At 38.0% G+C, this 12,433-nt stretch overlaps 2 pseudogenes; both read left to right on the top strand.

Annotated features, from left to right (window-relative positions):
* The window catches only part of LOC127136745 (ATP synthase subunit alpha, mitochondrial-like), a 46,130-nt pseudogene extending 37,572 nt beyond the window's left edge, over window positions 1–8,558 (top strand).
* A 1,119-nt stretch (window positions 8,559–9,677) lies between these two features.
* On the top strand, window positions 9,678–11,446 carry LOC127136744 (ATP synthase subunit alpha, mitochondrial-like; annotated as a pseudogene).
* Window positions 11,447–12,433: the final 987 nt, after the last annotated feature.

Raw genomic sequence — 12,433 nt, 5'->3', positions numbered from 1 at the left:
TCTATTTATAGAACCACTTGTGTGGGCTTCAAGCCAAAGAGCCCACTTAAGTGCATTTTGGCCTATATCTCATAATATGCCAAAATCACTTAAGTACTTGGTACCTTACCATATTTCGTATTCTACTTAAGTACACCGTACCTTACGATGTTCCTTAATTATTCTATCTCTCATCAATCCGTCCTTTGTGTGTGACCCTATAGGTTTTCGCGACGTTGGCAATTATATTAAATCATGCATTTAACATAATAAACAGTGAGCAGTATCTAGCAACACATCACTGCTACCCAAGTCACGAAAATGTCATGTGATCTGACAAAACCTCCTGTGATAATAATTATGTGTATAATTACCACTTTGCCCTTATGTCTATATTGAACACAAGGTATAGACCGTGTCACCCTTGTCCAGTTCAATATTGGGCCCATAGACATTTATCCTGTTACGCAGGATTGGCAAATTCCATCTAGGACACTCATGTCCCTCAGCATGCTTCGTGGAGTACCCATCAACTGTCTTTATGGTTATCCAGTTACGGACAATGTTGGATCAACAATAAAACACTCGACTCTACATCTAGGATCCATAGTGGTTTCAGGTCGAAGAGTGGTATACACTATTATCACCATGAGAATAACTTATGACACTTTGCATAACTTTCTATATAGTATTCTCATAGCGGGTCAATCCGGTATAAATATTACTCCTAATATTCATACCTATGTTTAATACTTGATAACTCTTTATCCATGATCCATGAGATGTGATCATCAGTCTACAAACATAATAGTCTTAATGCTTTAATGTTATCCCACTTCACATTAAAGCTCGACTACGGATACTTTGAGAATATTGTCCTTATGTTTAATGTGTTCTCATGATTAAGTCACACTTAATACATTAAACGGACTATCTATTCTAGGGACTTTATTAATCAACCATAATAAAGAAAATGCCTTTAAATAATTCGATACAAGTACCAAAAGTATTGGCCTCTAGGGCTTACACCAACAATCTCCCACTAGCACTAGAGCCAATCAGGCATACCCCGTATGCCCATTGATCTAGTATGGCCATCATGCTTCTGCTGCGCAAGAGGCTTTGTCAGTGGGTTAGCAACATTGTCAAGTGTAGGTACTTTACATATATTCACACAACGCCTAAGTATGTGTTTGGATCGTTGGTGAGATCTAGGCTCCTTAGCTTGTGAGATAACACCATTGTTATAATAATAGAGACCAATGGGATCCACAATGCTAGGGACTATGCCAAGTTTATTGATCCAAACAGCTTCCTTTGCTGCACTTAAGGCAGCAATATACTCGGCCTCAGTTGTAGAATCAACAACTGCATCATGCGTTGAACTTTTCAAGTTCACAGAGCCACCATTTAAGCAAAACACATAACCAGATTGGAATCATTCATATTAAAGCGTCTCATCACTTTGTCTATGTACTCTGACTTAGGCCAAGCATTTCATGATCTATCTCTATAGATTCTGATAGGCTGTTTCACCCAGATCCTTCATAGAAAAGCATTTCCCCAACCAAGACTTTACTTGTTGCAGGGTAGGGATATCGATTCCAATGAGTAATATGTCACCTACATATAATACCAGGAATACGATCATGCTCCCACTAACCTTCTTGTAGACACAAGGCTCATCTTCGTTCTTGATGAATCCATACAGTTTAACTGTTTCATCAAAGCGAAGATTCCATGAGTAGGTCACAGGCTCATCTTGATCCATGAGTAATACATCACCTTGATCAGATATCCATATATCTCAGGTAGGTGACGTATCCTGCCTGACCTATGCTGGTCTTGTTCTACTTGAGCAGGTTGCTTTTACACAACTACTTGTGTTTCCTGCTCTAATTCCTCCATAGGTGTATCGATGCTTTGTGATTCTTGAATTTCTTCAAGCTCTACTTTCCTCCCACTGGTTCCTTTGGAATTAAAATCCTTTTCTAGGAAAACTCCAGTTCGAGCGACAAACACTTTGCCCTCTGAAGGATTGTAGAAGTAATATCCTCTTGTTTCTTTAGGATACCCCCACAAATAAGCATTGGTCAGACTTGGGCTCAAGCTTAGTTGAAATTTGTCGTTTCACATAAACTTCGCAACCCCAAATCTTCATGTAAGACATATGTGGTCTCTTACCACTCCATATCTCATATGGTGTCTTTTCAACCTTTTGGATGGAACACGGTTAAGTGTGTAAGTTGATGTCAATGGTGTATGTCCTCAAAAGGAGTTTGGAAGATTGGTGTGACTCATCATGGATCGGACCATGTCCAACAGGGTTCGATTTCTTCTCTCAGATACACCCTTCCATTGGGATGTTTCAGGAGGAGTAAGTTGGGATAGGATCCCACACTCTTTCAGATGGTCATCAAACTCTAGGATTAAATACTCATCACTTCGATCTGATCGAAGAGTTTTAATATTCTTACCTAGTTGGTTTTGACTCGTTAGGTTTCATCCTTTTGTATTAATGTTATTAATAGGCATTTCAAGATCAAGGACATATAGTCCATTGTTCATTTGTGCAGTAGAATATATCATTCAAATAAATTGAGCAACAATTGTTCTTTATTATAAATGAAAAACCAAACTTGTCCAAACAAGCAATGGAAATAATATTCCTGCTAATTGCAGGTACATAATAACAGTTCTCTAACTGAATTATTAAACCACTAGGTAAAGTCACTACAAAAAGTTCCTACGGCTAAAGCAGCAACCTTTGCTCCATAGCCAACTCGTAGGTCGACTTCACCTTTTGCCAAATCTCTACTCCCTTTTAGTTCCTACACATTTGTACAAATGTGAGAACCGCGTCCAGTATCTAATACTCATGATATAGAAGTAGATAAATTAATAACAAAAATACCTAAAGTTGAAGTCTCTACTCCATTCTTCTTATCTTCCAGGTACTTTGGGCAGTTCCTCTTCCAGTGTCCGGTCTTACCGCAATGGAAGCAGGTGCCTTCTTTTGCTATGCCTCCACTAGGCTTCAAAGCAGCAGTGGGTCTGGGATTGGCAACTTCCTTGCCCTTCCCCTTATCACTATGCTTAGTGGGCCTTTTGTTCTGTCTCTTTCCATTTCCGATCATCAGAATGGACTTCCCTTTTGACTTCAGATTCTGCTCGGCAGATCTTAACATGGCGAGCAGTTCAGGAAGAGATTTGTCCATATCAATCATATTGAAATTTAGGACAAATTGACTGAAACTATCTGGCAACGATTGCAAGATCAAGTCAGTTGCAAGTTCCTTTTCGAGGGGAAAACCCAATCTCTCAAGGTTTTCCACATACCCAATCATCTTGAGTACATGGGGACCTACAGGGGCTCCCTCAGCTAACTTGCTTTGAAAAAGGGCTTTTGAAACTTCAAACCTCTCATGCCTTGCTTGCTCTTGATAGAGCAACTTCAGGTGTTCGATCATATCGAACGCTGACATGTTCTCATGTTGCTTTTGCAATTCTGAGTTCATGGTAGCTAGCATGAGACAAGCAGTTTCATTGGCATCATCGACATGCTTCTTATAAGCATCTCTTTCTGCCTTGGGTGCAGAACTAGGAGGTTCCTATTCAGGAACAGGTGTCTCCAAGACATACAGCTTTTTATCATGTTTGAGGATAATCCTCAGGTTTCGGTGCCAATCCAGAAAATTTGTCCCAGACAATTTTTCCTTATCAAGGATTGATCGCAGGATGTTGTTAGAGGTGTTTGTTGTCATGGTAATCTACATAAGGATTAATGAAAATATAAGTATCATTGACATATTCAATTAGGCCTTTAATTAAACATGCTCCCACTATTTTATTCAAAACAGATGACCCTCATCATTTGATTCGGAAAATCCCGTTGGAAGATTTTCTAGTGGGTCGAGATCCATATTTCACTTCGTTCTAAGTCCGCGTAGGCGGATTACACAAAACTAGGTTATTTAGGTAGGAACTCCTTCCAATTGTATCTCATACAACTCTCGAAAATTTCAGTTGGGTGAATAACTCCTTATTTCAATCCATCATATGGATCATTCCCAACTCTTGCTTCTAAACATATATATAATCTTATTATAATTTGTTTAGTTAAGTTTGACCCATTGTTTTAACAGTTGGATATTACAATTATCCCATCGCACCTTACTAATATAGAACATGCACCTCGCGTAGGCGAAACCTACATTATTCGATACTAGTCTTGATGAGTGTTAAAACTTGGAAAGCTTAAAACTTAATATTTAGTTTTGAGGGAATTGCAATTTTCTGATCTCACCGGCTTGTTTATCATATAAACCGTCTCTCACATGCATCAACATACATTCACATGCATCAACATACATACAAACAAAATGAAACAGTTATGGCCCCTAGCGCAATTGTTCTCCCAAGCCAATGAGAGAACCTAAGCTAACCTACAACGATCTAAGCTTCTCCAAGCAAGATCTTCAAGGTTGTCCTCCTTTGGCACTAACTCCTTTGCTTTCTTCATATCATTGCATTACATGAAGGAAACTCGTTTTACATACGAGGGAGTGAGATGAGAAAAGAAGTTACATTTGGGAGATCAAGAGAGAGGCACGACACGCAGGTCGTATTTTAAAATCCCAAAACAAAACAAAGGAAAACTAAGGCCATAACCGATCACCACAAGACAATAATAAACACTTTATTATTATGATAATTAATTCCTTTAATTAATCAAATTAAATTTCGACGACCGATCATCACATTTTAATGAACAATTCATTTAAAATCGATGTCGCTTTTCGTATCAACACTTGACACTTTTAAAGCACTGAGTTAGCCGAATGGGCGAAAATTTCCTTGCGTTAACCGGTTAACCATATGCGTTAACCGGTTAACACTGTTTTGAAATCTGAAAAAATTGTTTTCTGCCTTGCGTTAACCGGTTAACCAAATGCGTTAACCGGTTAACACTGTTTGAAAATGTCTTGGAAAACTGTTTTCCGCCTTGCGTTAACCGGTTAACCATATGCGTTAACCGGTTAACACTGTTAAAAAATCTCAAAAATTTTATTTCGCATTCCGTTAACCGGTTAACCATACGCGTTAACCGGTTAACACTGTTCCAAAAAGTGTTTAGGAAGCAGAACTCTTGTGCGTTCAAACCCCAATCGCATAACTCTCTGACAACATAACCCTTGTGCCGTCACTAACCCTAATGCACCAATTTCAGACCGTCAAACACGTCTCGATTGTTAATTCAGTATGATTGATCAACACGTCATTGCTTCACCATACTAATGTCGGTTCAAGAAGCAAACGACCATTGATCGCTCAAAGGAAAACAATCATCGAGGTTTTGAATGAACGAAACAAGAACATTATATCGTATATAATGTATTTTGCATCAGGGTTACATATATCACATATATGTAACTTGATCGATCTCAATTTAACCTTTGATTCATTCTGTTTTAATCATATTATTACATAACAAAAACATATATCAGATTCATGGTTTCGTAAGTGGCTCTGATACCACTGTTGGAGAATAGCCATCCAAGGCGCAGCGGAATTTAAAAATTTCTCCATTTAGTGATCCTTACGAATGGGCATGATCAGTGATAGAATCGTTACCTCTTGTGGCGATTCAAACCTTTGGTACAGATCTCTGATAATGATCAAAACCTTTGGTACAGATCCACGGGGCGATCACGAACGTTGAACGATGACAACGTCTCTACTCAGTCCACACGAACGGATTCCTTCAATCGCAGTGCTAGCTGTTTGTGAATGAAGGCTTTGAGTGAGAGAGAGATACGAAATTCCAACTCTTCAGTTGTGTTGTTTTCCCATACAAAGCTTCTGCACAAGAGCTCTATTTATAGAACCACTTGTGTGGGCTTCAAGCCAAAAAGCCCACTTAAGTGCATTTTGGCCTATATCTCATAATATGCCAAAATCACTTAAGTACTTGGTACCTTACCATATTTCGTATTCTACTTAAGTACACTGTACCTTACGATGTTCCTTAATTATTCTATCTCTCATCAATCCGTCCTTTGTGTGTGACCCTATAGGTTTTCGCGACGTTGGCAATTATATTAAATCACGCATTTAACATAATAAACAGTGAGCGGTATCTAGCAACACATCACTGCTACCCAAGTCACGAAAATATCATGTGATTTGACAAAACCTCCTGTGATAATAATTATGTGTATAATTACCCCTTTTCCCTTATGTCTATATTGAACACAAGGTATAGACCGTGTCACCCTTGTCCAGTTCAATATTGGACCCATAGACATTTATCCTGTTACGCAGGATTGGCAAATTCCATCTAGGACACTCATGTCCCTCAGCATGCTTCGTGGAGTACCCATCAACTGTCTTTATGGTTATCCAGTTATGGACAACGTTGGATCAGCAATAAAGCACTCGACTCTACATCTAGGATCCATAGTGGTTTCAGGTCGAAGAGTGGTATACACTATTATCACCATGAGAATAACTTATGACACTTTGCATAACTTTCTATATAGTATTCTCATAGCGGGTCAACCGGTATAAATATTACTCCTAATATTCATACCTATGTTTAATACTTGATAACTCTTTATCCATGATCCATGAGATGTGATCATCAGTCTACAAACATAATAGTCTTAATGCTTTAATGTTATCCCACTTCACATTAAAGCTCGACTACGGATACTTTAAGAATAGTGTCCTTATGTTTAATGTGTTCTCATGATTAAGTCACACTTAATACATTAAACGGACTATCTATTCTAGGGACTTTATTAATCAACTATAATAAAGAAAATGCCTTTAAATAATTCGATACAAGTACCAAAAGTATTGGCCTCTAGGGCTTACACCAACAATCTCCCACTAGCACTAGAGCCAATCAGGCATACCCCGTATGCCCATTGATCTAGTATGGCCATCATGCTTCTGCTGCGCAAGAGGCTTTGTCAGTGGGTTAGCAACATTGTCAAGTGTAAGTACTTTACATATTTTCACACAACGCCTAAGTATGTGTTTGGATCGTTGGTGAGATCTAGGCTCCTTAGCTTGTGCGATAACGCCATTGTTATCATAATAGAGACCAATGGGATCCACAATGCTAGGGACTATGCCAAGTTTATTGATCCAAACAGCTTCCTTTGCTGCACTTAAGGCAACAATATACTCGGCCTCAGTTGTAGAATCAACAACTGCATCTTGCGTTGAACTTTTCAAGTTCACAGTGCCACCATTTAAGCAAAACACATAACCAGATTGGAATCATTCATATTAAAGCGTCTCATCACTTTGTCTATGTACTCTGACTTAGGCCAAGCATTTCATGATCTATCTCTATAGATTCTGATAGGCTGCTTCACCCAGATCCTTCATAGAAAAGCATTTCCCCAACCAAGACTTTACTTGTTGCAGGGTAGGGATATCGATTCCAATGAGTAATATGTCACCTACATATAATACCAGGAATACGATCATGCTCCCACTAACCTTCTTGTAGACACAAGGCTCATCTTCGTTCTTGATGAATCCATACAGTTTAACTGTTTCATCAAAACGAAGATTCCATGAGTAGGTCACAGGCTCATCTTGATCCATGAGTAATACATCACCTTGATCAGATATCCATATATCTCAGGTAGGTGACGTATCCTGCCTGACCTATGCTGGTCTTGTTCTACTTGAGCAGGTTGCTTTTACACAACTACTTGTGTTTCCTGCTCTAATTCCTCCATAGGTGTATCGATGCTTTGTGATTCTTGAATTTCTTCAAGCTCTACTTTCCTCCCACTGGTTCCTTTGGAATTAAAATCCTTTTCTAGGAAAACTCCAGTTCGAGCGACAAACACTTTGCCCTCTGAAGGATTGTAGAAGTAATATCCTCTTGTTTCTTTAGGATACCCCCACAAATAAGCATTGGTCAGATTTGGGCTCAAGCTTAGTTGAAATTTGTCGTTTCACATAAACTTCGCAACCCCAAATCTTCATGTAAGACATATGTGGTCTCTTACCACTCCATATCTCATATGGTGTCTTTTCAACCTTTTGGATGGAACACGGTTAAGTGTGTAAGTTGATGTCAATGGTGTATGTCCTCAAAAGGAGTTTGGAAGATTGGTGTGACTCATCATGGATCGGACCATGTCCAACAGGGTTCGATTTCTTCTCTCAGATACACCCTTCCATTGGGATGTTTCAGGAGGAGTAAGTTGGGATAGGATCCCACACTCTTTCAGATGGTCATCAAACTCTAGGATTAAATACTCATCACTTCGATCTGATCGAAGAGTTTTAATATTCTTACCTAGTTGGTTTTGACTCGTTAGGTTTCATCCTTTTGTATTAATGTTATTAATAGGCATTTCAAGATCAAGGACATATAGTCCATTGTTCATTTGTGCAGTAGAATATATCATTCAAATAAATTGAGCAACAATTGTTCTTTATTATAGCTATCTTAGCATACTGAAATCTCTTGCGAATTCTAAATTGTAGCTATCTTGCTGATGCTGGATAGTTTTATCAATAGAAAAGGAATTGGAGGATTTCTGTGAAAAGCTATGACTCAGAAAGAGGAGAGGATAGGATGAAACTTTACCATCATGGAACGACTTTTAAAAAAAAGAAGAGGGACATGTATGAGGGTGCTGATATGAGTAAGAAGGGTTTTTGAATGTCTAATTCTTTGATAAGAATTTTGATCATTTTATTAGTCCTGATTTTATACTATTTATTAGCTCTAGTAATTGGCTTTGATTTCACTATTCTGAGGGATAAAGTCCCTTTGGTTTGATTAGTCAGATTACTCTTCATTTGACTTTTTAGTCAGGAGGTTCCCCTAATTATAATTATTTGTCTTCTTTCGGGCCTTGATGTGTTTACCTTTCACATGATGGATCAAGCAAGAGGTCAACCTACTGCCAGTCCTTGAGCGGAGCAACCCTCTGACGATGCATCGACCTCAGGTTGGATAAGTTTTGAAGAAGGTGTTTTGTTACAATTTATGCCATCTTCAAACGAATCCATCGAAGTGAGCGGTAATCAGCATCCTATGACTCCTGAACTGGGGCCTCTGCTTCTCGATGACAACAACCGACAGGAAGAACCCGTTTCTCATTTGAGGGTGAATTGGTAGGGGTATCTTATAACGAGAGAATCCTCAACTCCTTCGTCTGAATTCAACTGTCATCGAAAGACATGTAGAGGTCGCACTTGTGGAGGATGAGTATTCCCCTCAAGTCGTATGTGAAAGAAGACATATGATTCAGGGATTTTTTTTATCCGGCGGAGCATGCGCTTATGGAAGACACTTAAATGGGTTATTTGAACCAAATTGCCAATTTTGGTACAAGGAAAAGTGTTTCCTATCAATGAGTAATCCTGTCTGCCCAAAACTCTCATCTCTTTTTATATGAACGAATAGGGAGAGCATATGCAAGCTTTTTCTTTCAATAGCCGACCAAATGACTACAAGATCATCAGTTTACTCTAACTCAATTCACCATTTCTAACTTTATATAGAAGGTTTTTTCGTACCAACTCCTTCTACCCATACCTCAGTTGAAGCACCTAAAGGAGAACTTGGTGTCTTTCTGGTCATTATAGGAAGAAATCCTCTCAAACGTCGTAAAATAAGAGCACCAGACTCTTCCCATTCACAAGGACTAAATTCTATGTCCAAACATCACATGCCAGCAGATGTGGTCACCATCACAAGTACTCCAGATATTGTGTCTAGAGAGGTGGATATATAGGACTTCTAGTTGCACGATTAAAACCCTAACTTTACTGCGATTTTTTTATAGATTCCCTTTTTGCGGCATTACCCCGGTAAAATTAATTTTAAATAAAATATGGAATTCTCTGTAAGAGCAGTGCAACTAATAACTCTATTAGAAAGTTGAATTACCAAATTTTACACAAATTTTCAAGTGGTTGAGATCGGTGAGTCGTCTCAATTGAAGATGGGATTGAACTTGTTTACAGATTGAACGAGATTCAAGTTGGGGAATTGGTTGAATTTCCCAGTGGTGTGAAAGGAATAAAGTTGAATCTTGAGAATGAGAATGACAAAATTGTTGTCTTCAGTAGTGATACCGCTATCAAAGAAAGAGATCTTGTCAAATGTACTAGATCTATTATGGATGTTCCTACGAGAAAGGCTATGTTAGGGCATGTGGCCGGTGAATTAGGAGTACCTATTGAGTAATAGAGCCTCTAAGTGATCACAAGTGAAGACATGTCGAAGTGAAAGCCCCTAGGATTATAGAACGTAAATCAGTGCACGAGCCTATGCAAACTGGGTTAAAAGCAGTAGATAACCTAGTTCTTATAGGTCGGGGTCAACGAGAACTTATAATCGGGGACCGATAAACTATTAAAAATAGCTATATATATCTATACCATATTAAACCAAAAGAAAATGAACTGAAGGGCCACCTTTTAGAGTGAGACATTGTATTGTGTCTATGTAATGATTGGACATAAATGCTCAAATGTGGAACAATTAGTTCAAATTCTTTCATAAGTGAATGCATTAGAATATTCCATTCTTGTAGAAGCCAACACTTCAGATCCAACACCTCTGCAATTTCTGGCAACATATTTTGGGTGTTCCATGGGGGAATATTTCCACGATAATAGAATGCACACATTAATAATCTATGATGATCTTAGTAAACAGGAAGTGACGTATCCACAAATGTCATTATTGTTACGCCCACCACCTGGTCGCGAGGCTTTAGGTGATATTTTATATTTACATTCTTGTCTCTTAGAAAGAGCCGCAAAGTGTCCGAACCAGACAAACGCATGTAGCTTGACCGCGTCACTCGTCATTGAAACCTGAGCTAGAGACATATCAACCTTTATTCCCACCAGTGTTATCTCCATTGTGGATGGACAAATCTATTTGGAAACATAACTCTTTTATCGCGGAATTAGACTTCCTACTTGTAGCGATAAATTCATGACCATCAAGCTATAGATAAGCTAGACGTCGATAAAACCAGAGTCGCCACTGCACTTTTACTGTTTCCAAGGGGAGAGGGAAAAGTACGAACAAAACCTAAAAAAATAAGAAGTTTTCAAATCAAAACTAATAAAATGCCAGAGATTACAGGTAAGGGGGTTAGTTACACAGAGGGAATGTGTTAGCACGCAAAGTGTCATAGGTACTCCTAGGGAGCCCTGTTTTGTGTGTACATGTGTTTTCGTATAAAAGATGTTTGCAATAAATAGAGTGTAGGGATGAGAAAAGAATTCATTAATTATATTTTTGTGTTTGACAAGACCTTCAGACTTATGCCTACGTACCAACATAAAAATGAGGGATCAAAACCTCGTAGTTCGTGGTATCAATTTCAAAGTGAATGAGTTGTTTTTAATAAAATTTTAAGTTCAAAAGACACAAGGGCCTAAAAATAGTTTGAATGAGTGTTAGTTATTTTTGGATTTTGAAATTTTAAGTCAAGTATAATTAAGTTTATTCACAAGTTTAATGAAGAAAAGGAATTTGAAAATGCAATGGCATAAGACCAAAGTTTCTAATTTGCAATATGGTCAAAGTTCAGAAAATAGATACAATCAAAGAAGGTTTTTAAAAGGAGGGACAAATTTTGAAATTAAAGAAGTGGGAAGGATATGAAGAGACTAATCCTAAGTATAACTTTAAAAGTTGAGAGTTGAAAAGATCTGACCAATAGGCTGCAATCCAATAGACAAGAATGTCATATAGAAACCCAAATTTTCCTTAGACTTTAGAATCAAGCAACAAACAATACACAAATAGCAAGTTGAAGAGCAAGGAATCAAATAAAAATATCCACATCCAAGCTTAGCAACCCCATGATCTTCTTCATAATTTCCCATGTGTCAGATGACTTCAAAGATGGCATAAGTCATAGATTCAAATTAACAGCTTCACAATGATCATGTTGCAGATGAACTCAAATGGATCTTTAAAGTTGTATCAGATGAATGCTTATTTCAAAGTACTTGGTTTCATGAAAGTTGGCATTGGCCAAGTCCTTTGCATATGGAGTGTTGCCTAGATTCTAAGTCCAATAGTCTCGGATCAAACCAACAATCCACACAAAATGTTTTTTTAAGGTTTTTGTTCTTATTATGTTCATTAGGGTCAAAAGACCACACAATCAAACAAGTATATGCAAACACAATATATCACAAAATATGGTCCAAGTGGACAAAGTGAAAATGACATAAAAGTAAACAACTTGAATGGTATGAATAAAGGCAAATGAATAATGCTTAAAAATTAAAGTGCATTAAAAGTAAATGACTTGAAATTAAATGTTAGTTGTTAGTGAATTAGAGGTTAGTGTTGCTTTTGCTTTGCATTTGTTTAAGTCATTCTTTGGAGAACACTTAACCCACTTATCACAAGCATGGATCCTTGAACCAAGACATC

The sequence above is a fragment of the Lathyrus oleraceus genome, chromosome 4 (genome assembly GCF_024323335.1).
Source record: "Lathyrus oleraceus cultivar Zhongwan6 chromosome 4, CAAS_Psat_ZW6_1.0, whole genome shotgun sequence".
Classification (NCBI taxonomy): domain Eukaryota; kingdom Viridiplantae; phylum Streptophyta; class Magnoliopsida; order Fabales; family Fabaceae; genus Lathyrus; species Lathyrus oleraceus.
The sequence above is the reverse complement of the archived record's forward strand: the minus strand, read 5'-3'. Positions and strand labels throughout refer to the sequence as shown.